General features: G+C 37.2%; 1 protein-coding gene across 4 annotated transcripts in view; it reads right to left on the bottom strand.

Annotated features, from left to right (window-relative positions):
• FRY (FRY microtubule binding protein) overlaps window positions 1–19,641 on the bottom strand; it is a 232,999-nt gene that overhangs the window by 151,917 nt on the left and 61,441 nt on the right. The gene's annotated exons all lie outside the window — the stretch shown is intronic.

Below are 19,641 nucleotides of genomic sequence, written 5' to 3'. Positions count from 1 at the left end.
CAGACAGCTAATCGTATCTGAAAGTTGTATTTAAATTTGGATGCTTCACTCCCACTGGGATGCAGTCTAAACAAGGAATATTTCTTTAAACTGATACACATTTTCATAATAATCCCAGAAGTGAAATATGGTTAGTACATTGCATAGTACTCAATATTAATCAAAAGCAGATTGACTTAATACTCTTTTTCCCCAGTATGTGGATTAAATCAAGCAAATGTAAGAGGACACCACACAAATTAATTTTTTGGTCACTTTGCTGTTGTTTGCATAACCAAAAAAGTAATTTTACTTTTCTGTACCAAGCATTATAGCATACAATTCAAACTTTATCTTATAAGAGATGTTTCCTTTCACCTTCCTATTGTTTTAACATTCCAAATACATATAGTTTTCCTGCTTTATTTCTTCATTCACTTGAGATCGGCATAATAAGCCACCACTTACTCAGTATTGATCATCAATATTCTAAATATTTAAATATGAAAATGTCTTGCCAGTGCAGCCTGTTCTAACATTGCATCTTCATCTTGTATATGTGACAGGTGAGTCCGATATAACAGCATTATCAACAACTGTTACTCTTTAAAGTAACACAGAATCCTTGGACAATGATAGGGCAGATTAAGGTTAAATGTAAACAAAATTGAATTGGTAATTCATATTTTTGATCCCATAATAACTACTTAAGAAATTGTTAGTCCTGTGAATTTATAGTCTTGTTTTAATCTCCCCATGTCAAAAATCTTAAATACTATAGACAAACAAACAAAACAATCAATTTCTTGCTGAATGTTTTCTGGGAATTTATAAAACACATACATGATTTTGAGATTTTTAGGCTATAGATTATCCTTCATCATTTAACTTTATTTGGATTCAAGAAATTTTAATCTGAACTGTTTTTCCACTCAAGGAATACCACAATGGCAACAAGTATTAGTACACCACGTACTTTCACTTTACTTAAACTACAGTTACAGTTTAATTACCGTTAGTTACCATTCTAATTTTATAATTAAAATAAGTTATAAAATTTAAAATATAACATTAAGAAAAAATGAAACATAAATATCTTATTCCTGTAGTTATGCATCAATTAGCTATTTTTCCCCTGGCCAAAAATAAATATCGAAATAAGTAGGTTTGCTGTCTGATAATTCTTCTCTATTCTCAACCCTTTATAACTAAATTTTCTTCCTATATTATAGTCCTGTGTTCTTTATGATAATTAGGATTAAATACAGCAGAGAGGATATAGTACAGTATACACATGACACAAGTATTTGAAGAACTCAAGATTAAAAATTATGCCCTTTCCATAGCTTTTCAAATACACAATAAAACCAAAGATACTGTATTGCTTATAATATAAAGCAAAACCAATGAAGAAAGATATATCAGGAAAAACCCAAACCTCATTAAGTTTACCAAAGGCAGGCTGTATTTTGTTATCTGCCCACATTTATATCTATAAATCTATCTCTCTATATATAGAGAGAAAGATTTGGTTTTAAAATATAGAAAACTCTAACAAGTCAATTTAAAATTCAAACTTATGGAAAGGATTTTTTTACCTACCAAGTCCTTTTATTAAGCTGATCACAGTGGATCGCCGCCAGCAGGCCAGTGAAATCTCCATGAGGATGACAATAACAAAAAATTTCCCGATCATAAAATTTATTTATTTCTATAGCTGGAGGGGGGGAAATTACTTGCTTCATGTTCCCGGCTTGATCATTTTGTTACAGAAGTTTTTATTAACTTCAGATTCAAAGCTAGAATTTTGGGATTTTAAATGACGACAACCTGCAGCTTCCTGATCAGAACACATTTTCCATAACCAAAGAGGTAATTTTTAGCCTCGGTGTATGATGATGATCTACTACTTGCAGAGTAGCTGCCAGTCTATATTTATCCACAAGCACATACTATACTGACAGATTAGCAAAACTACTTCATGCCCTCCAAGCACATGAGACCTGCTTGTATAGCCAGCGTAAACAACTCTTGCATACCAACAACAAATATTATCATACAGACCATAGTGAAGGTAGCATTTCTCCCCAGAAAACTTAGGTAACACTGAGATAACACAGAATAAATGAAAAAAAAACCCTTTGTAACCAAAGATCCTAAATCACATATAGAAACAATACAAAACTGCCCCTACTCTCCTTGCCTTTCGTAAGCTCCTTAAGACCCACCTGTGTCGTCAGGCATGGGGGAACTGAGACATCTCCCCCGGGCATATACAATTTATGAATGGTATGTGTGTATGTATGTGTGTTTAGAAAATGGGGTTTTTAAAATGTTTTTAGTAGAAATTTAGATTTGTTGTAAATTGCTTTTTCACTTTGTTGTGAGCCGCCCCGAGTCTGCGGAGAGGGGCGGCATACAAATCTAAATAAACATAAACAAACATAAATAAACATAAATTCCTTTAGACACAACACAAAGGGCGTCCTTTAACAGTGTCAACAGAAGTGTGAAATTGCACATCCTCAAAGAAAGTTACAGTTTATACTGTGACTAAAATGTGCACATTTGTTGAGGACAAACCCTCCATGCTTATTCCTGAACAGGATTAGAATATTAAACTGGTATGAAATATCAACCCTGAATAGAATTTAATATACAGTGGTCCCTTGACTTTCGCGGGCCTGACTTTTGCGGAAGGGCTATACCACGGGTTTTCAAAACCCATGGTATAGCCCGCATCTGCCCCAGCCTCCCGATCCCTTCCCTTTAATTCTTGGAGCGGTGGTACGCTCCACTTGAAGCCGAGCCTTGCGGGCGGACAAGACCATCCTAACTTGCCTGAGAGGGGAGGAACTGAGGGCATTGTTGGGTCAGGGGCATAGTTCCCTCTAAGCTGAGCAGGTGAGCAATTGCTCACTTAAAAATCATCATCAACTCAGAGTTTTCCAAACCTGCCCAGAAGCCGAGAGGGAAATTTTATTATTATTTCTGTGTCGCCCAGTCCCGAAGGGACTGCCACTCAGACACTATACTTTTCCGCCCACCCCAAAAAAAATTTAGAGAGAACACTGGTCAGGGGGCCATACGCTAATCGTGGGGATGGCTTGTGGTGGGCCCACCACAACCCTCGGGTAGCCTCCACCTGCAGCTCAGTGTCACCTCAAGTACCAAAGGGTGTGGCTGCCTCTTTTTCTGCTGCCATTGCTCACTGCCGTCCGCCGCTGCCACCTCTTCTTCCCCCACCCACCTAAGCCGTCTCCCTTAGTGCTAGCATCCAACCTCCCAGCTGACTGGCCTGGAATCCCTGGCCTGGATTCCTCTTGCCTTGAGCTTCGCCTTCCTCTGCCCTGACTCTGAGCACCAGTGCTGCCGCCGCTGCCATGGGAGACGCCGCCAGCAAGCACAGCAAAGCCCCCAGCTTGTTGCCCCATTGCCCCTGCGGGTTCTGGGGGTAAGTAAAACCAGGAATGGAGGAGGGAGGGGGAGGAAGGAAGAAAGGCAGCGTCTCCACTTTGCGGAAATTTGACCTTCTCAAGCGGTCTTGGAACGTATCCCCCACGAAAGTCAAGGGACCACTGTACTACAATTCACAGCATATGTTGTTCTAAGATGACTTACAAAATGTTTTTAAACCATCAAGAATGACATGAACATTTCCAGACATTTACTGAGGCAGGACTGACTACAAAACTCACATGTACGCAATCTAAAGTTATAAAGAGCAGCATAAAATGAATTCTATGGAAATTATATTAACTATAATGAAAAGAAAGTTACTCCAAAGAAAAAAGGTGATTTTTTCAACAACTGCATCTAAGTTTGAATTGACAAGCTATTATTTATAATAAAAATAACAACAACAAATACACTATGTCAAAAGGAAACATTTATCTTCTCAAGGACTAATTAAAATGAAAAAATGCAAGATGGTTCACATCTGAATAGTGCAAGACTGCCTACAACCTCTCTTCTGCAATTCATAGACTCGTATTTTTCCAACAATGAATCTTGCTATCTTAGGCAGAGATCACAAGGAGTTTCTCCAAACAAACGTGTCAAACAAACTTGCTAAAACTAACAGCAGCTAGCTAATAGTTCACCCCCCACCCACCCTCAAGAGGGAGGAACCAGAAAGAGAAGAAGGGAAGACTTCAGCCCACTGAATTCTGCTTCTGATGATTTTTTTAAATATTTCAAGAAATATACATTTCTCGTCATAAATTCAAGCATAAATCCAAAGGATTTGGGGAGATCCTCTCAACTTTATAGAAAGAAAGTTGAAATATAAATAAATATATAGGTATACAGTGGAACCCCGACATAAGAGCTGCTCTACTTAAGAGCAACTCGAGATAAGAGCTGGGAGGGGAGAGATATTTTTGTTCTACTTACAAGCCCAAATTCGAGATACAAGCGCCAAGGAGCTGTCTCCTGAAGCCAAACGCTAACTTCCGCGTTCGGCTTCAGGAGACAGCTGCGAAGCGGCGCGCGTGTTTTAAAAGGTTGCAGCCGGCCTGGGGGGCTCGGGGGGGTGCTTGCAGCTTTCTTTCTTGCTCTTTTTCTTTCTCTCTTTTACCTTCCCTTCCTCTATTTCTTCTTTTCTTTCTCCTTCCCACCTTCTTCCCTCCCTCCCTCCCTTCACTCATTCCTCTCTTACTCTCCCCTTTCATAAGTTTCCTTGCTTCCTTCCTCTGTTCCTGTCCCTTCCCTCTTTCCTTCCTTCCTTCCCACCCTCCGTCCATTCATTCACCCATTCCTCTCTTGATCGCTTAAAGCCGGTCCCTGGTGCAAAAAGGGTTGGGGACCTCTGTCCTACAGGATTGGGTGGCAGAGAAGTTGAACATATGTAAATTTAAAAGTTTAAGAAAGTTTACAAGTTAAGTGAAAGAAACTTCATTATTCATTTATATGTACATGTACATTTCTTCATTAAAAACATGTCTTTCTGCATAATTTAGACTAACTTTGTGAGTTTTTTGAGGGCTGGAACCAATTAAAATTATTTACATTAATTCCTATGGGGAAAAGTCGTTCGAGATAAGAGCTGCTCGACTTAAGAGCCCAGGTCCGGAACGAATTAAACTCGTATCTCGAGGTACCACTGTATAGATTATCAAGAGCACAATGTATAGAAATTTAGAATATAGGTAAAGAATATAGGTAAATGTAGATCTATCTATAATATAGGTAGATATAGAAAGATATAAAGAATATGCTATAGAGCCGTGATGGCAAACCTATGGGACACTGAGCCATCACTCGTTGCTCTTCCGGGTTCCGGTGTTCAATGGGCAGCTGCTCTTTCAGTTTTCGGTATGCCCGTGCGCATGAAAACCAGCTGACTGGCACACCAGTGATGAAGGAAAAAAATAGTGCAGTATCTCCATCACCTTCCTTAAAGTAATGAACAATTGTGTATAAACTGTTGAGTTTATCTCCATATCTCTCTCTCAGACAAGACTGTACACAAGTATAATTTGTTAACAAAAGTCTATATGGTTACATTTCCTGATAAATTGAAAATATTAAATTCAGTTACTATGTTTTCAGTCACATAAAAAGTATATATAATGCTGTTAGCCATAAAATATTTACTAAGAAATTACTTAACATTGTCTTTCAAATTAGAACTTTCCTGTAAGACAGTGGAGAAAAAAATGTTCCACCATTGTTTTAAATTTTCTATAAATAACTATCTACAATTATAACTGGCAGTTTATAACCAATATAAATAGAGCATCAAAATTTAACTTTACATAAACCAATAATTTTGTTTATGTTATTTTGTCTTGTTAAATGGAAAAATACTTTCAAACATGACAGTAGAATTAATCTTAAATATGTCATAAATTATCTGAAGTACTTTTGTTTAGTTGAATACTGGCATGTCCTTCCTTCTTTTCATTTCATTTCTCTTACAGTCTCTTACAGTCAAATAAGTTTAATAACAATAAAGTTAAAATAATGGAAAATCTCCCATAATAGAATAGAATAGAATTTTTTATTGGCCAAATGTTATTGGACACACAAATAATTTGTCTTGGTGCATATGCTCTCAGTGTACATGAAAGAAACAATACATTTGTCAAGAATCATAAGGTGCACCACTTAAATGATGATCCAGATACAAATAAGCAATCAAATCATATTAGGAAAGAGCCAATATAAATTGTAGGATACAAGCAACAAAGTTACAGTCATACAGTCATAAGTGGGAAGAGATGGGTGATGGGAAAGATTAGAAGATTAATAGTAGTTCAGACTTAGTAAATACAGTAGTACCTCGTGAATGAACCCCTCGTCTTATGAACTTTTCGAGATTTGAACCCGGGGTTTGGGATTTTTGTGCCTCTTCTTACGAACTTTTTTCGCCTTACGAACCAGCCGCCGCGAACGCCGAACCCAGAAGTTCTGCAAAGGTTCAGGTTCGGCGTTTGGGTTTGGCCGAGAAGTGCTGCCGCCCAGCTGTCACCTTTTGAAACAGCCGGGGGGCTTCTCGGCGTTCTCCCGAACCCGGAAGTTCAGCAAAGGTTCGGGTTCGGCGTTTGGGTTTGGCCGAGAAGCGCCGCCGCCCGGCTGTCACCTTTTGAAACAGCCGGGGGGCTTATCGACGTTCTCCCGAACCCAGAAGTTCAGCAAAGGTTCGGGTTCAGCGTTTGGCCGAGAAGCACCGCCGCCCAGCTGTCACCTTTTGAAACAGCCGGGGGGCTTCTCGGCGTTCTCCCAAATGCCGAACCCGGAAGTTCGACAAAAGTTTGGGTTCGGCGTTCGGGTTCAGGAGGCTGCCGAGAAGCGCTGCCGCCCGGCTGTCACCTTTGCAGAAGAGCTGCGGAGCTGTCGGCCGGTGGGAGGCTCAAATGAAGGTGGGGAATCCCAATAGGGAATTCCATGGGCAGAGCTTTGACGTCATGGAGATGTCCTTCCTGGCCGGCTGAAACGTGGACTATAGTTTGACAGTATTGAAGGAATTATTTGTTCAGCAGAGTGATGGCGTTCAGGGAAAAACTGATCTTGTCTCTTGTTCTTCTGGTGTGCAGTGCTCTATAGTGTCGTTTTGAGGATAGGAGTTCAAACAGTTTGTGTCCAGGATGTGAGGTGACTATAAATATTTTCACAGCCCTCTTTTTGACTAGTATAGAGGTCATCAATAGAAGACAGGTTGGTAGCAATTGTTTTTTCTGCAGTTCTATTTATCCTCTGAAATCTGTGTCTGTCTTGTTGGGTTGCAGAACCCAACCAGACATTTATAGAGGTGCAGATGACAGACTCAATAATTCTTCTGTAGAACTGTATCAGCAGCTCCTTGGGCAGTTTGAGCTTTCTGAGTTGGCACAAAAAGAACATTCTTTGTTGTGCTTTTTTGATGACGTTTTGGATGTTAGGTATCCATTTTAGATCTTGCGATAAGGTAGAACCTAAAAATTTGAAGGTTTCCACTGTTGATGCTGTGTTGTCTAGTATTGTAACAGGTGGAAGTATGGGCGGATTTCTTCTAAAGTCTACCACCATTTCTACAGTTTTGAGTGTGTTCAGTTCCAGATTGTTCCGGTTGCACCACAAGGTTAGTTGTGGAAAGGAAACACATAGTTTAGAAACATAGAAACTTAGAAGATTGGTGGCAGAAAAAGACATCATGGTCCATCTAGTCTGCCCTTATACTATTTCCTGTATTTTCTCTTAGGATGGATATACAGTATGTTTATCCCAGGCATGTTTAAATTCAGTTACTGTGGATTTACCAACTACGTCTGCTGGAAGTTTGCTCCAAGCATCTACTACTCTTTCAGTAAAATAATATTTTCTCACGTTGCTTCTGATCTTTCCCCCAACTAATCTCAGATTGTGCCCCCTTGTTCTTGTGTTGACTTTCCTATTAAAAACACTTTCCTCTTGAACCTTATCTAACCCTTAAACATATTTAAATGTTTCCTTTCAAACCTGCCGTAAAACACTTTCAGGTCATCTGCCAGTTGTTGCTTTCCTTCAGCCTGGAAAGGTGGTTTGCCGTACCCAGCGATACAAACAAATACATTCAGATGCCTATAGAAAAAGACTTAATTGAATATCCTGCCTTTCTTTCAGTGAACTCTAGGTGGCAAGCCAATTAAAGCAGATTCCATCCAAATACTATACTGTTACATTGTGGAAATAAGACTTGTCCTACACCTATTTACTGTTGTAAGGTATAACTGATTAGGGTAAAGTGACCAGACGTCCCGCTTTCAGCAGGACAGTCACGTTTTTTGATCATTTGTCCTGCGTCCCGCTCCGTTTGAAAAATGTCCTGTTTTTTCTCCCAACCAGCCCCCTTGGGAAGACGCTGGAGGGAGGGGATTCTGGGCTCTCCGCTGCTGCCTCGCCCTCCCTGCCCCTAATCAAGCTTGTCTGGAGGTCTTTGCGGGGAGGAAAAGGAAGAGGTCTCTGCGCACGAGGAAGAAAGAGTGGGAGGGCCCACCGAGGTGGAGAGAGAGAGTGAGGGAGAAAGGGAGGAAGAAAGAGAGAAAGAGAGAGAGAAAAGAGGAAGGAAGAGAGAAAGAGAAAGAGAAAGAAAGGGAGAAAGAGACCAAGATAAATAGAAAGGGAGGGAGGAAGAGAGAAAGAGAGAGGGGGAAGGAAGGAGGGGGAGAGAGAGAGAGATATAGAGGGAGGAAGAGAGAAAGAGAGAGCAAGAAGGAAGAGGAAGAAAGGAAGAAAGAAAGAAAGAAAGAAAGAAAGAAGGTCGGAGAGAGAGAAAGAAAAAGGAAGAAAGAGAGAGGAGGGAGGGAGAGAGAAAGAGAGGGAGGAAGAGAGAGAGAAAAAAGAGATTTTTTTTTGCATTTCTTTTGCTAACACCCCCCCCCCCCAATGGTGTCCCTCTTTACCAATGTTAAAATCTGGTCCCTTTAGATTAGGAAGATGTCTGAAAGTAGTTTTATATATAATTTTATTTTAAGAAAAGTAATAAGAACTATTACAAACTAATATAGAATAAAAAAGGGGAAAGAGAAAGGAGAAAAAAGAAAAAAACTAAAATGCAGAAAGAAAAAAATGTAGAACAAATGATGTAAACCAATATGTAAAGGAGTGACTTCTGATCTTCCCAAAAGTTATAACTGCTTATAAACTATTTTAGCCTGTCTCTAAAGTTAGAAAATCTTATTTCTATTATCTATTCTGTCTAATCATCAAAACCATAAATCAGTTTATTTTTTCTTATGGTTGTGACAAAAGGCAGGATCAGGGATAATAATTACTTATTAATAAGTAAATAATAATTTTATCATTATTATCATCATATCATCATTAAACATGAAACCCGGTCAACTGAACATTTAAACGTGCATCACAAATGTACTGTATTATGATTATTTCTCCTTTATAAAGTTTCTTGTGCTGAGAGCCATTAGGTAGCTTACAGGTTCAATCTGCATTTAAATCACTTCCATACTTTCAATATGCCACCATTAACAAAATGATTTTTAAAATCTACATTAACCTTAACTAGTACTAGTTTGAAAGTATTCTAGATTTAGCATGCAGTATATTATTATTATTATTGTTGTTGTTGTTGTTGTTGCTGCTGTGGTTATTTATACACTGATACAGACCTGCATTACAACACCTTGGTTTGTGGTCTTATTAAAATTTAGCATCCTAAGCAGTGTTCCCTCTAATTTTTTGGGGGGTTGGGCTGAAAAGTATAGTGTCTGAGCGGCAGTCCCTTCGGGACTGGGCGGCACAGAAATAATAAACAAACAAACAAACAAACAAACAAACAAACAAACAAACAAACAAACAAAAAACCCACCCTGTTTTGCCTGAGAATTTCAAAATAAAATACTGTACTGTGTGTCTATAACAGTGAGCTCATAATAGGGCAACTCTATCAATATCAAAATGCCACTTAAATAGTTGAGCTAGTTTCAAACTAGATTTTGATTTTCTTTCTCTCTTTCTTACTCCCATTCTTTTTCTTTTCCTTCCTCTCTTTTTTCTATCTGTTTCTCTCTCTTCCTCTCTCTCTCCTTCCCTCTCACTCTTTCCCTCTCGGCTTCTGGGCAGGTTTGGAAAACTCTGAGTTGATGATGATTTTTAAGTGAGCGATTGCTCACTGCTCAGCTTAGAGGGAACTATGATCCTAAGTATGTGTAGAAAGTCTACTAACAATTTCTAGGGCTAATTTTTTTCTGCTGCCTTTTCTTTATTAATGTCGGCTTACATGCTTTCTAAGTGAAGCAGTGCCATAGACAGTTTAATGGAAGAGCAGCATTCACTTCCTCACTCAAGGTAAAAGAGAAAACAAATTTTCAGGTGGTATCAAAAGTCACGTCCCCACAGACAACTTATTAATTGTTCGTTTTAAACAATTAGTTATTCGTTTGACGCACGATCTTTGAACATTCCCAAATTCAGTAATGTTTTCTCTGGGAAAAAAAAAACTTTTTGTGGTTGGGCTATGGGTAAAAACCTACATAAAAGCACAAGGACGTGTTACGCAGTTTATATTGAAGAATAACTTCTTGTTAAACTTCATTCTTTTTTGTGATTCCTATATTACTTTCATTTATGCCTCACTAGACGTCTTTAAAACAGGAAAAATAATATCTTGAACATTTTAAATTGCATTTTCAATGCCTTTCTTAGAGTGTTCTAAAACCAGAAAATTATAAGAGTTAAAAAAAACCCAGAAAATTATAAGAGTTAAACAAATACAAGATCATCTTCTGGCAATCCAGATACTATTCTACTTTTTTACACTGTATACTACAAACCTCTGGCCATTTCTTTATAAACCCAACAGAAATGAAAAAAGCTGCAGTTTCTCCCAAATTGTGCCATCCATTGTACCCACCTTTTTAGTTCTTCCTTTAAAGATGCAATTAGGTATTTGCTTCCTTCCACAAGGGTAGGCATTCTCCCCAAAATGAATGATTTTCAACGAACCAACAATTAGCAACCATTCAATGAATGAGAATTTAAAACATGTATTTGTTATTAGTGATGTTTAGCTGACATGAAAATAAAACAATGTGAAGCACTGTGTAAATAAAACAAACAACTTGTATAGATCATCAACAATAAACATCACATGCCCCTTGAGAGCATTTGTATTGGGGCATCACTTTGTAACAGGCACAATGGCATGCTATTTTGACATAATGAATTATTATTCCTGGTATCATGAGGTCAGCTCTATGGTGCTTCAGGGGGGGAATCACTTTGTATGTTCAAGAAAATGCAAGCATAAATTATGAGATTAGACATAGAAACATAGAAGTCTGACGGCAGAAAAAGACCTCATGGTCCATCTAGTCTGCCCTTATACTATTTTCTGTATTTTATCTTAGGATGGATATATGTTTATCCCAGGCATGTTTAAATTCAGTTACTGTGGATTTACCAACTACGTCTGCTGGAAGTTTGTTCCGAGGATCTACTACTCTTTCAGTAAAATAATATTTTCTCATGTTGCTTTTGATCTTTCCCCCTGTGAATGAATGTTTAATTTTATATTGTATATTTAAAGATGCATATATATATATCACCTCTCCTTCTACAGGCATATTCTATGCTTCCAAGAACCCAAAGTCTGTTCTTTCAACAATTCTTAGCATTTTCAACATTTGGGATAACCAAGTGGGAAAATATTATTTTACTGAAAGAGTAGTAGATGCTTGGAACAAATTTCCGTGGTTGGTAAATCCACAGTAACTGAATTTAAACATGCCTGGGATAAACATAAATCCATCCTAAGATAAAATACAGGAAATAGTATAAGGGCAGACTAGATGGACCACGAGGTCTTTTTCTGCCGTCAGTCTTCTATGTTTCTACTCCCAGTTTTGTTTTTAGAATCAAAATCTTCCCTTTATGATTGCTATAGTAATACTAACAAATACTGATACTAATTGTGCTCACATAAAGTAGAATGTTAATTTATCAGGCTTTAAGTAGAAGAAACTTGGATACTATTCATAAGGTTTGTTGACATTTCACTTACATAGAAATTTATGGAAAGAGAACAAACGGAGCCGAGGATGGATGGAAACGTGCTAATATTTCCACTTTAAATTATAGCCATGAATCTACCTCTAAGTACACCTATGAAAAAATGAGTATCAAATATTTCTCAAAGTGGGGCAGGTGAGGTGTTCCTGAGTTTCTTTCTTATGAAATAACTTGTTTGCCCACTTTCACCAGGAAGGCAGCCCATACATAACCCAAGGAAAAGAGGCAGCTGCTTCACCAACAAGTGGCATATGTGCGCTTAGGCACTTTCCAAATCATACTTTGCTTTAACTCCAGATCTTTTCCCAGCCTGACTGACGACTTTTCCAGCTTCTGTTTCATGTAACTCACCTGTAGAGCATTGTAGATCATAACTAAGGCTACAGTATTAAAACTATATTCAGCTGTTTTTTGCTTTGAATAGGTATCCAGGTTAAAACATTTTTCTAAATTAACAGATGCTGAGCTGTTGATCTGCTGAAACAATCAAAACAGTTCAACAGCTGTGCGACTCAAAATAACATGGACAGCAAATTGCTGAACTGCTGCCTTGAAGTTAATGTTGGCATTTTATCCAACAAGAGATCCTATAATTAGGTTTATTCACTGTCGATGAATAATTCATAATAGGTGATAGTTTTACTTCTGAATCCAGAAAAACAACACACACACACAGAGCCTTTTGGATCATTAATTGATACTGTACTTAATAGACATTAATCAAGAAATATAGGATTCAACTTACACTAATGCAATCTTGCCAAAGATAGTGAGCTGAAACTGAAATGAAAGTCAGAGGAAAGCTGAAGAAGACAGGCAATGGGCAGGACAGAAGGAGGATTAGGATAGGAGGCAAGATGGCTGAATGAGTACTGTTGTGGTTGGCTCTGGCCCAGCTCCTGCCCCAGGGAATGGGGAGGTGGATGCAGGGGAAAATTCAACATGTCACAGGCCTGTGTTATTGCCGACAGAATCAGTTCAGAGTTTAGTTTCCTCGGATGAAGAAGAAGGTGGGAGTGACTTGGCAGAGGAGGGCTTGGCACACAGCCCAGGCAGTCAATCTCCCTTATCTTCCCTTGATTCAGATGATGACGTTTTGGACCCACGCAAGCGCAGAATTATGCGTAGAAGAGACCAAGTAAGAACATATTACAGGAAATAAGGGAGGCCACCTGTGTTTGGGCGGGGCTCCAGTAATTAGGGCTGCTGTTATAAATAGCAGCATGTGGGTTTGGCCGTTGTGGAAGAATATCTTATCGGAGTTCGTCAGGAATCTTGTGTTGCTGGACTTTGTTGCTTTTTCACGCCTTTGAAACCAAAGCAGAGCAACGTGTGTGTGTCTCACTTCGTTGGAAGAAGAAGGGGTGTGAAGTTTCTTCACAGCTGGTAGCTAAGTACTTAATGACTGCTTAAGGGAAATTGTACAGACTACCCGGTTGTTTTGGGAAGAGTGCTCTTTGTAATAAAAAAAGAGTGCTTTGCTTATTTTGAATTTTGTGATAAAGAACATTGTTTTGAATTTTTAAACATGTGTGTGTCTGAAATTTGTACCCTTGAATTTTCGGGAGGCTCCTATCAGAAAGCCCGGCAGAACAAGTACCAAGGATAGCCAAGCTCAGGAATAATATTTCACAATTCAAGTTATATCCAAAAAAGCAGCAAGTAATAAAACTGAAGAGAGAAGGGAAAAATGTGTTTCCAAGAGAATCATATATAAGACTTAAATTTGGAAGTAGATGTATAATTCCTTCATACTATGTTAATTTTTAATCTCCCCAAGGAGCAGAAATCAAACATTTATGCTTGACATCAAGAAATCTTGGATATTATGACCAAGGTGTGCTATTGCAGTGGAATTCACAAAGTGAAGACTGCTGCAAAACGAACAAAATATGGAACTGGATATTATATATGGATTTCTAACAACCAATTACACGTGGTCATAAAACATGACTGCATCACTTAGTGGCAGCAACACTGGCAGTCCCTGGTGCCATCGTTAAGTGAGGATTGCAGGTTGCTAAGCAAGGACTATGTTTTGTGACTTCCTGCCAGCTTCCAACAACCGAAGTCAGTGGGGAGTAACAAGTCCCATAACAATAAGTCTTTCCTTACAAGTAGAATAGCAGATGGACAAGAGCTATGAAGTGCAAAAAAATGGCAAGAGAAATGTGACTTCCCAGAGTGACTTATTATTTTCTGACTGCTTTGGGGAAAGTTGTAAGGGACTGAATTATAATCACGTGACTGCAGGGCCAGAACAGAGAGACAAGTGGTCATAAGCAGTAGAGGGCAGCCATTCGCAGCCCTACTGTAACGCTGGGAGGGGCATGTACAGAGGCCAAATCTCGCACGATGATGCGCGGAAGCAAAAAGGCTCGGAAACCGCCAAGTAAGACAGCCGCTGCTCTCCCTGCTGTGCCACTCGCCTTCCATCCCGTCTTATTGTTTCCTTATTTTTTTAATTTTTAATTTTTTTTTACTAACATCATGTATGTGAATATTATTATTTCTAAAGTTTTTCTATTCTTTTATCTCTTTACTGGTATCATGTATATAAATACTATTATATCTTCATGTACTTCCATTGTGTACTAGACAAAACAAACAAAAAAACAAACAAATAAAATGGGTAAAAAAGGAAGACAGGTGGAAAGAAGGAAAGAAAATAAGGTTCACATTAATAGACTTAAGAAAGCTGTATTAATATTGTTAATGGTGGATAGCTGAATAAATTAAAGGTTTATGGTAAAATGGTTAAGTTGTAATTAAGATACAGGATGATGTATATTATTAATGGCAAAAAGACAGTTGAAAAAATGGGGTAGGAAATTTGATACATTTGTAATTGTGGATTGTTAATTAAAACCCTGCTGTTCTGTTCGAAAAAACTCCCTAATGTTATGTTCCCGGGTCTATTTGACCCGGACTGCAAATTGGTCATTTTAGGTACTTATATTTGGTCTTTTTGAAAGCTTTTTTCACCTGGAAACAAGTTTGAACATTTCTGCACACAATGGAATGAAAATTGAACTGAAAAAATTAATCCTTATTGGTTTATTTTGCACATAAATGTGCCTCCCCCCCGTTTTTGTGAAAGTTTTTTCAATTTATGGATAGTTTTGCTTGCAAAATCCATTCTATTTTACTAATGTTGGTGTGGGATTGGTAGCTTGAACATTTCTGCACACAATGATATGAAAATTGAAATGAGAAAAGTAAATCTTATTGGTTTATTTTGGTGATATAATGCATGCCCCCCCCCCGTTTCTGTGAAATAGTCTTCACTTTATGGATAGTTTTGCTAGCAGAATGCATTCTATTTTGCTAAAGTTGGTGTGGGATTTGTAGCTTGAACATTTCTGAACATAATGATATGAAAATTGAACTGGAAAAATTGATGCATATTGGTTTATTTTGCACATACAGTTATTTCAATTTATATAAAAATTATGCTGTTAATTTCAAACTTACATACTTTTTTTTAGTAAAATGGATTTCTTTCATAAAACTAGTTATCTGGCTACAATGTGGTTGATTTTCAAAAGGATATTCCAAATATTTCTAGACAAATATGTATAACAAGTGACAATAATGGCACACAGCAAGGCCGGGGGGGGTGGCCCTTTTGTGGGAAAAATAAACCAATAAGAACCATTTTTTTCAGTTCATTTATATTTTTCTTATGTTCAGGATTGTTCAATTTAGTATATCAAACCTTTTGGGGGGAAATTCCTTAGGGATTTGTAGCCTTAAAAAATATAAATTGAGACGAAATTCAGAAAGGATGGGGGGAGGGGCTTTTTGATCAAAATAACAATATAAGTCTCAATCTTTCCAGTTCAATTTTCATATCATTATGTTCATAAATGTTCAAACTAGTTTTCCAGTTGAAAAAGTTTTCAAAAAGATCAAATTCAAGTACCTAAAAAAATTATTTTTGGTCTGGTCATATACGAACAGAAACAGACTCGAAGTTATGGGGTTTTTTTGCCCAGAAAACAATTAGCCACCACCCCAAAAATATTTTTTGATGATCAGCATTGTTAAATTGAGTAAATGAATGCCTAAGATTTTAAAGAATATTTCGGATTTGGAGCATAAAAAAATAAAAAGTGAAAATGGTTGCAAGCAGCAGAGGGGGTGGGGAGGCCTTATTTCTGATGTTAAAAAACCAGCAAGAATCATTTTTTTCAGTTCCTTTATATTTTTCTTATATTCAGAAATGTTCAAGCTACCAATCCCACACCAACTCCCGTAAAATAGAATGCATTTTGCAAGCAAAACTATCCATAAACTGAAAAAACTTTCACAAAAACGGGGGGGGGCACATTTATGTGCAAAATAAACCAATAAGGATTAATTTTTTCAGTTCAATTTTCATTCCATTGTGTGCAGAAATGTTCAAACTTGTTTCCAGGAAAAAAAAGCTTTCAAAAAGACCAAATATAAGTACCTAAAATGATCAATTTGCAGTCCGGGTCAAATAGACCCAGGAACATAACATTAGGGAGGGGGTTTTTTTCAGCAAGAAAGAAACCCCCCCACCCCCCCAAAAAAATTCTCATAGAGAGAACCCCTGAAATGATGAAAAGTCATGAAATTTCAAGTTTCAGATATGCAGGGAAATTTTTTTACAGGGACTCAAACTTGGCTTTGGGTCACATACGACCCGAACAGAACAGCAGGGTTTTAAATAAAAGGGTTCTTGTTGTAAGATTTCAGGATGATGATGTAGAGTAAAACAGAACAGTAGATGAAATGTGAAAAGGCAATTTGTTTTATTTTCAAACAGAATTTAAACTAAATCAAATTAGTTAAAATATGAGAAAAAGCTGCAATATAGCGGGACAGAAAATATGAGAAATGTATGCAGTAATTTTGCACACCTCAGTTTTATACCATAATAAGGAATAAATGTGCAAAGTTTCATTGAAATTTAAGGTGGTTGAGTGGTTAGTGTAAGGAACTAGGAATTTGGGTGATTAGTAATATTATGCATGTACATAAGAAGAAAATAAGTTAAGATAAAGAAATATATTATGAGAATATTATGGGTTGGAATTGAAACAGAAAGATGATAACAGAATTGATTATGTATTTGAAAAGATATGTAAAATTGAATCGGATAACACTTTGTGCAGAAAATGTTGTTTGTGGGGGGGGGGGGAAACTTTTTACAACAACAACAGTCGAAAACCTTGAAAGACTAAAGCTCTGAACCAAGTGACAGATCTAGATTAGATCCTGCAATATTATTCTGAAGTGCATTGCCTTCGTTTGTAATCAACCTTGAGTTATCTACATCTTTAAGGCTTGAGCTTCAGAATTGAATACCTTCAAATTAAAAAATGCATTCCTAATTTGAAAATATCTGCCAGATGCTTCCATGATGATTTAGTTATTTTTCTCTATTAGAACATGTTTTGATTGCTGTATATTTCAGTTCTCTTTCTCATTCTATTGGTATGGCAAACAGTGTTCCCTCTAATTTTTTTGGGGGGTGGGCGGAAAAGTATAGTGTCTGAGCGGCAGTCCCTTCGGGACTCGGCGGCACAGAAATATTAAATAAATAAACAAACAAACAAACAAACAAAAACCCCACCCTGTTTTGCCTCAGAGAATTTCAAAATAAAATACTGTACTGTGTGTCTATAACAGTGAGATCATAAAAGGGCAACTCTATCAATATCAAAATGCCACTTAAATAGTTAAGCTAGTTTCAAACTAGATTTTGATTTTCTTTCTCTCTTCCTTACTCCCATTCTTTTTCTTTCTCTTTTCCTTCCTCTCTTTTTTCTATCTGTTTCTCTCTCTTTCCCTCTCTCTCCTTCCCTCTCACTCTTTCCTTCTCGGCTTCTGGGCAGGTTTGAAAAACTCTGAGTTGATGATGATTTTTAAGTGAGCGATTGCTCACTGCTCAGCTTAGAGGGAACTATGATGGCAAATATTAGTTTTATTTAAAAATTTAATATAAATGTATTAATGAGAATTTCTTCGTTCTTGGTCTTAATTATTTGTGAAGTGTCTGTACAGAAAGTAGTACAATACATTCCAATTTCCTTAGCCAGGAATGTTAAACACTTGTTCCTGAATAATTTGAATGTCTCTATGAAGGTTTTGGTTTATAGAATAACAAATCAATCTACAGAAAATAATAAAAAGGGAAATGAAAATATAAACTAGGGAAACTCTTCGTGGTTTAGAAAAGGTGAAATGAAATAGTTAAAAATGCATGTAAATGTTAAGATATCTGATAAACAGCATGATTCATAACAAATGTTTTGACAATCCTTAAAATCATGACATTTAATTCAGCTGTCCATGAAGTGGAAATAATCATGGAACTTGATTATTTTTTATACTTAATTAGTAATTTAATGTTAAGCTTTTAACAAGTGAGGTCATTAAATTACTGTACAGCGCAATATGTAATGGAATATATGCAAAGAATGTTTCTGCTAAGAGTAATGCAAAAATTCCATGCTACAACTATCATTTTGCCAAAATTTCTCAAGAGCAATTGCATTCCATCCTGAGAACCAGGTGTACACAGCTGTTGTCTATATGCCTGAGACTGCTTTCATGTAGACATGAACTTTAATCATTACAGTTTGAAATCATTACAAATGATTTGAATAAACCCCGGAATACTGAATTAACCTTGGCCTGTCTATAAGAGGAAAAAATATACATAAGCACCTAATAATGCTGTTGGATAGCAGTGCAAATGGGTTTATCTCTGGTTAGAAAATATATTTTGGATCTTGGTGTCTAAGGTAAATAATTTCATGTATTCGTGGGTTTTTTGACATTTTTATTTTATTTTATGGATATGCAAAATGGCAGACATGTGCAAAATAAATTTTCCACAAACCCATTATCCATGCTCTTGTTATCCATGCTATTGGCCTGGAACAGAACCCCTGTAAATAACAAAGGCCACACTCATATTCACAAGGCAGGTTTTAATTGCATAAATTGAATCTGGTGTTAGCAACTTCTGAACCTCCCAAAGTATTATTGGAATATGTTCTGGAGCTTCTAAAAGGACAATTTATTTTTACAGAGAGCTTAAATGTCACTAAGATAGATAATGGTAATTTGCAAGAATCTTGGTTGAAAAAACAGAAATACTGTAGGCTATTTTAACAGTTCATTTGCATCATAATCCTAAAATGAGCATATTAAACAATAACATGTTTTTATTGGGAATTTAAGTTTAGGGAGCCTTGAGTATTAACTTCTTTGTGCAGGAAATATAATTTATTTGAGGGGATTGTAACTCTATTATACGGGTCCACTTTGGTTTAATAGTCACAGTATAATTAAATTGAGTTGCTTTTCTTTATTATCTATCCTGTGAAGGGCTACCAAAATTTTTACTACCACACTGTGGGTGTGGCTTATGCAGGACACCCTGCATTTTCTTTCAACATTTGTCAGTGCAAATTGGGTGCTCTGGGGTGGAGCTCCATCTTTGCTCTCTCACTGCATCCCCCCCCCCATCCAGGCAGTAGCCCACCCCTGCATCTATCTATCTACTGGTATCCATCCATCCATCCATCCATCCATCCATCCATCCATCCATCTCACCTTTATTATTTCTATAAAATAAAAATTATAAATACTTAAAATGGCAAACATACCTAACACTCCTTTCTTCCTGCT

This window comes from Erythrolamprus reginae, chromosome 4 (assembly GCF_031021105.1).
Source record: "Erythrolamprus reginae isolate rEryReg1 chromosome 4, rEryReg1.hap1, whole genome shotgun sequence".
Classification (NCBI taxonomy): Eukaryota; Metazoa; Chordata; class Lepidosauria; order Squamata; family Dipsadidae; genus Erythrolamprus; species Erythrolamprus reginae.
This window is presented reverse-complemented; position numbering and strand designations above follow the sequence as displayed.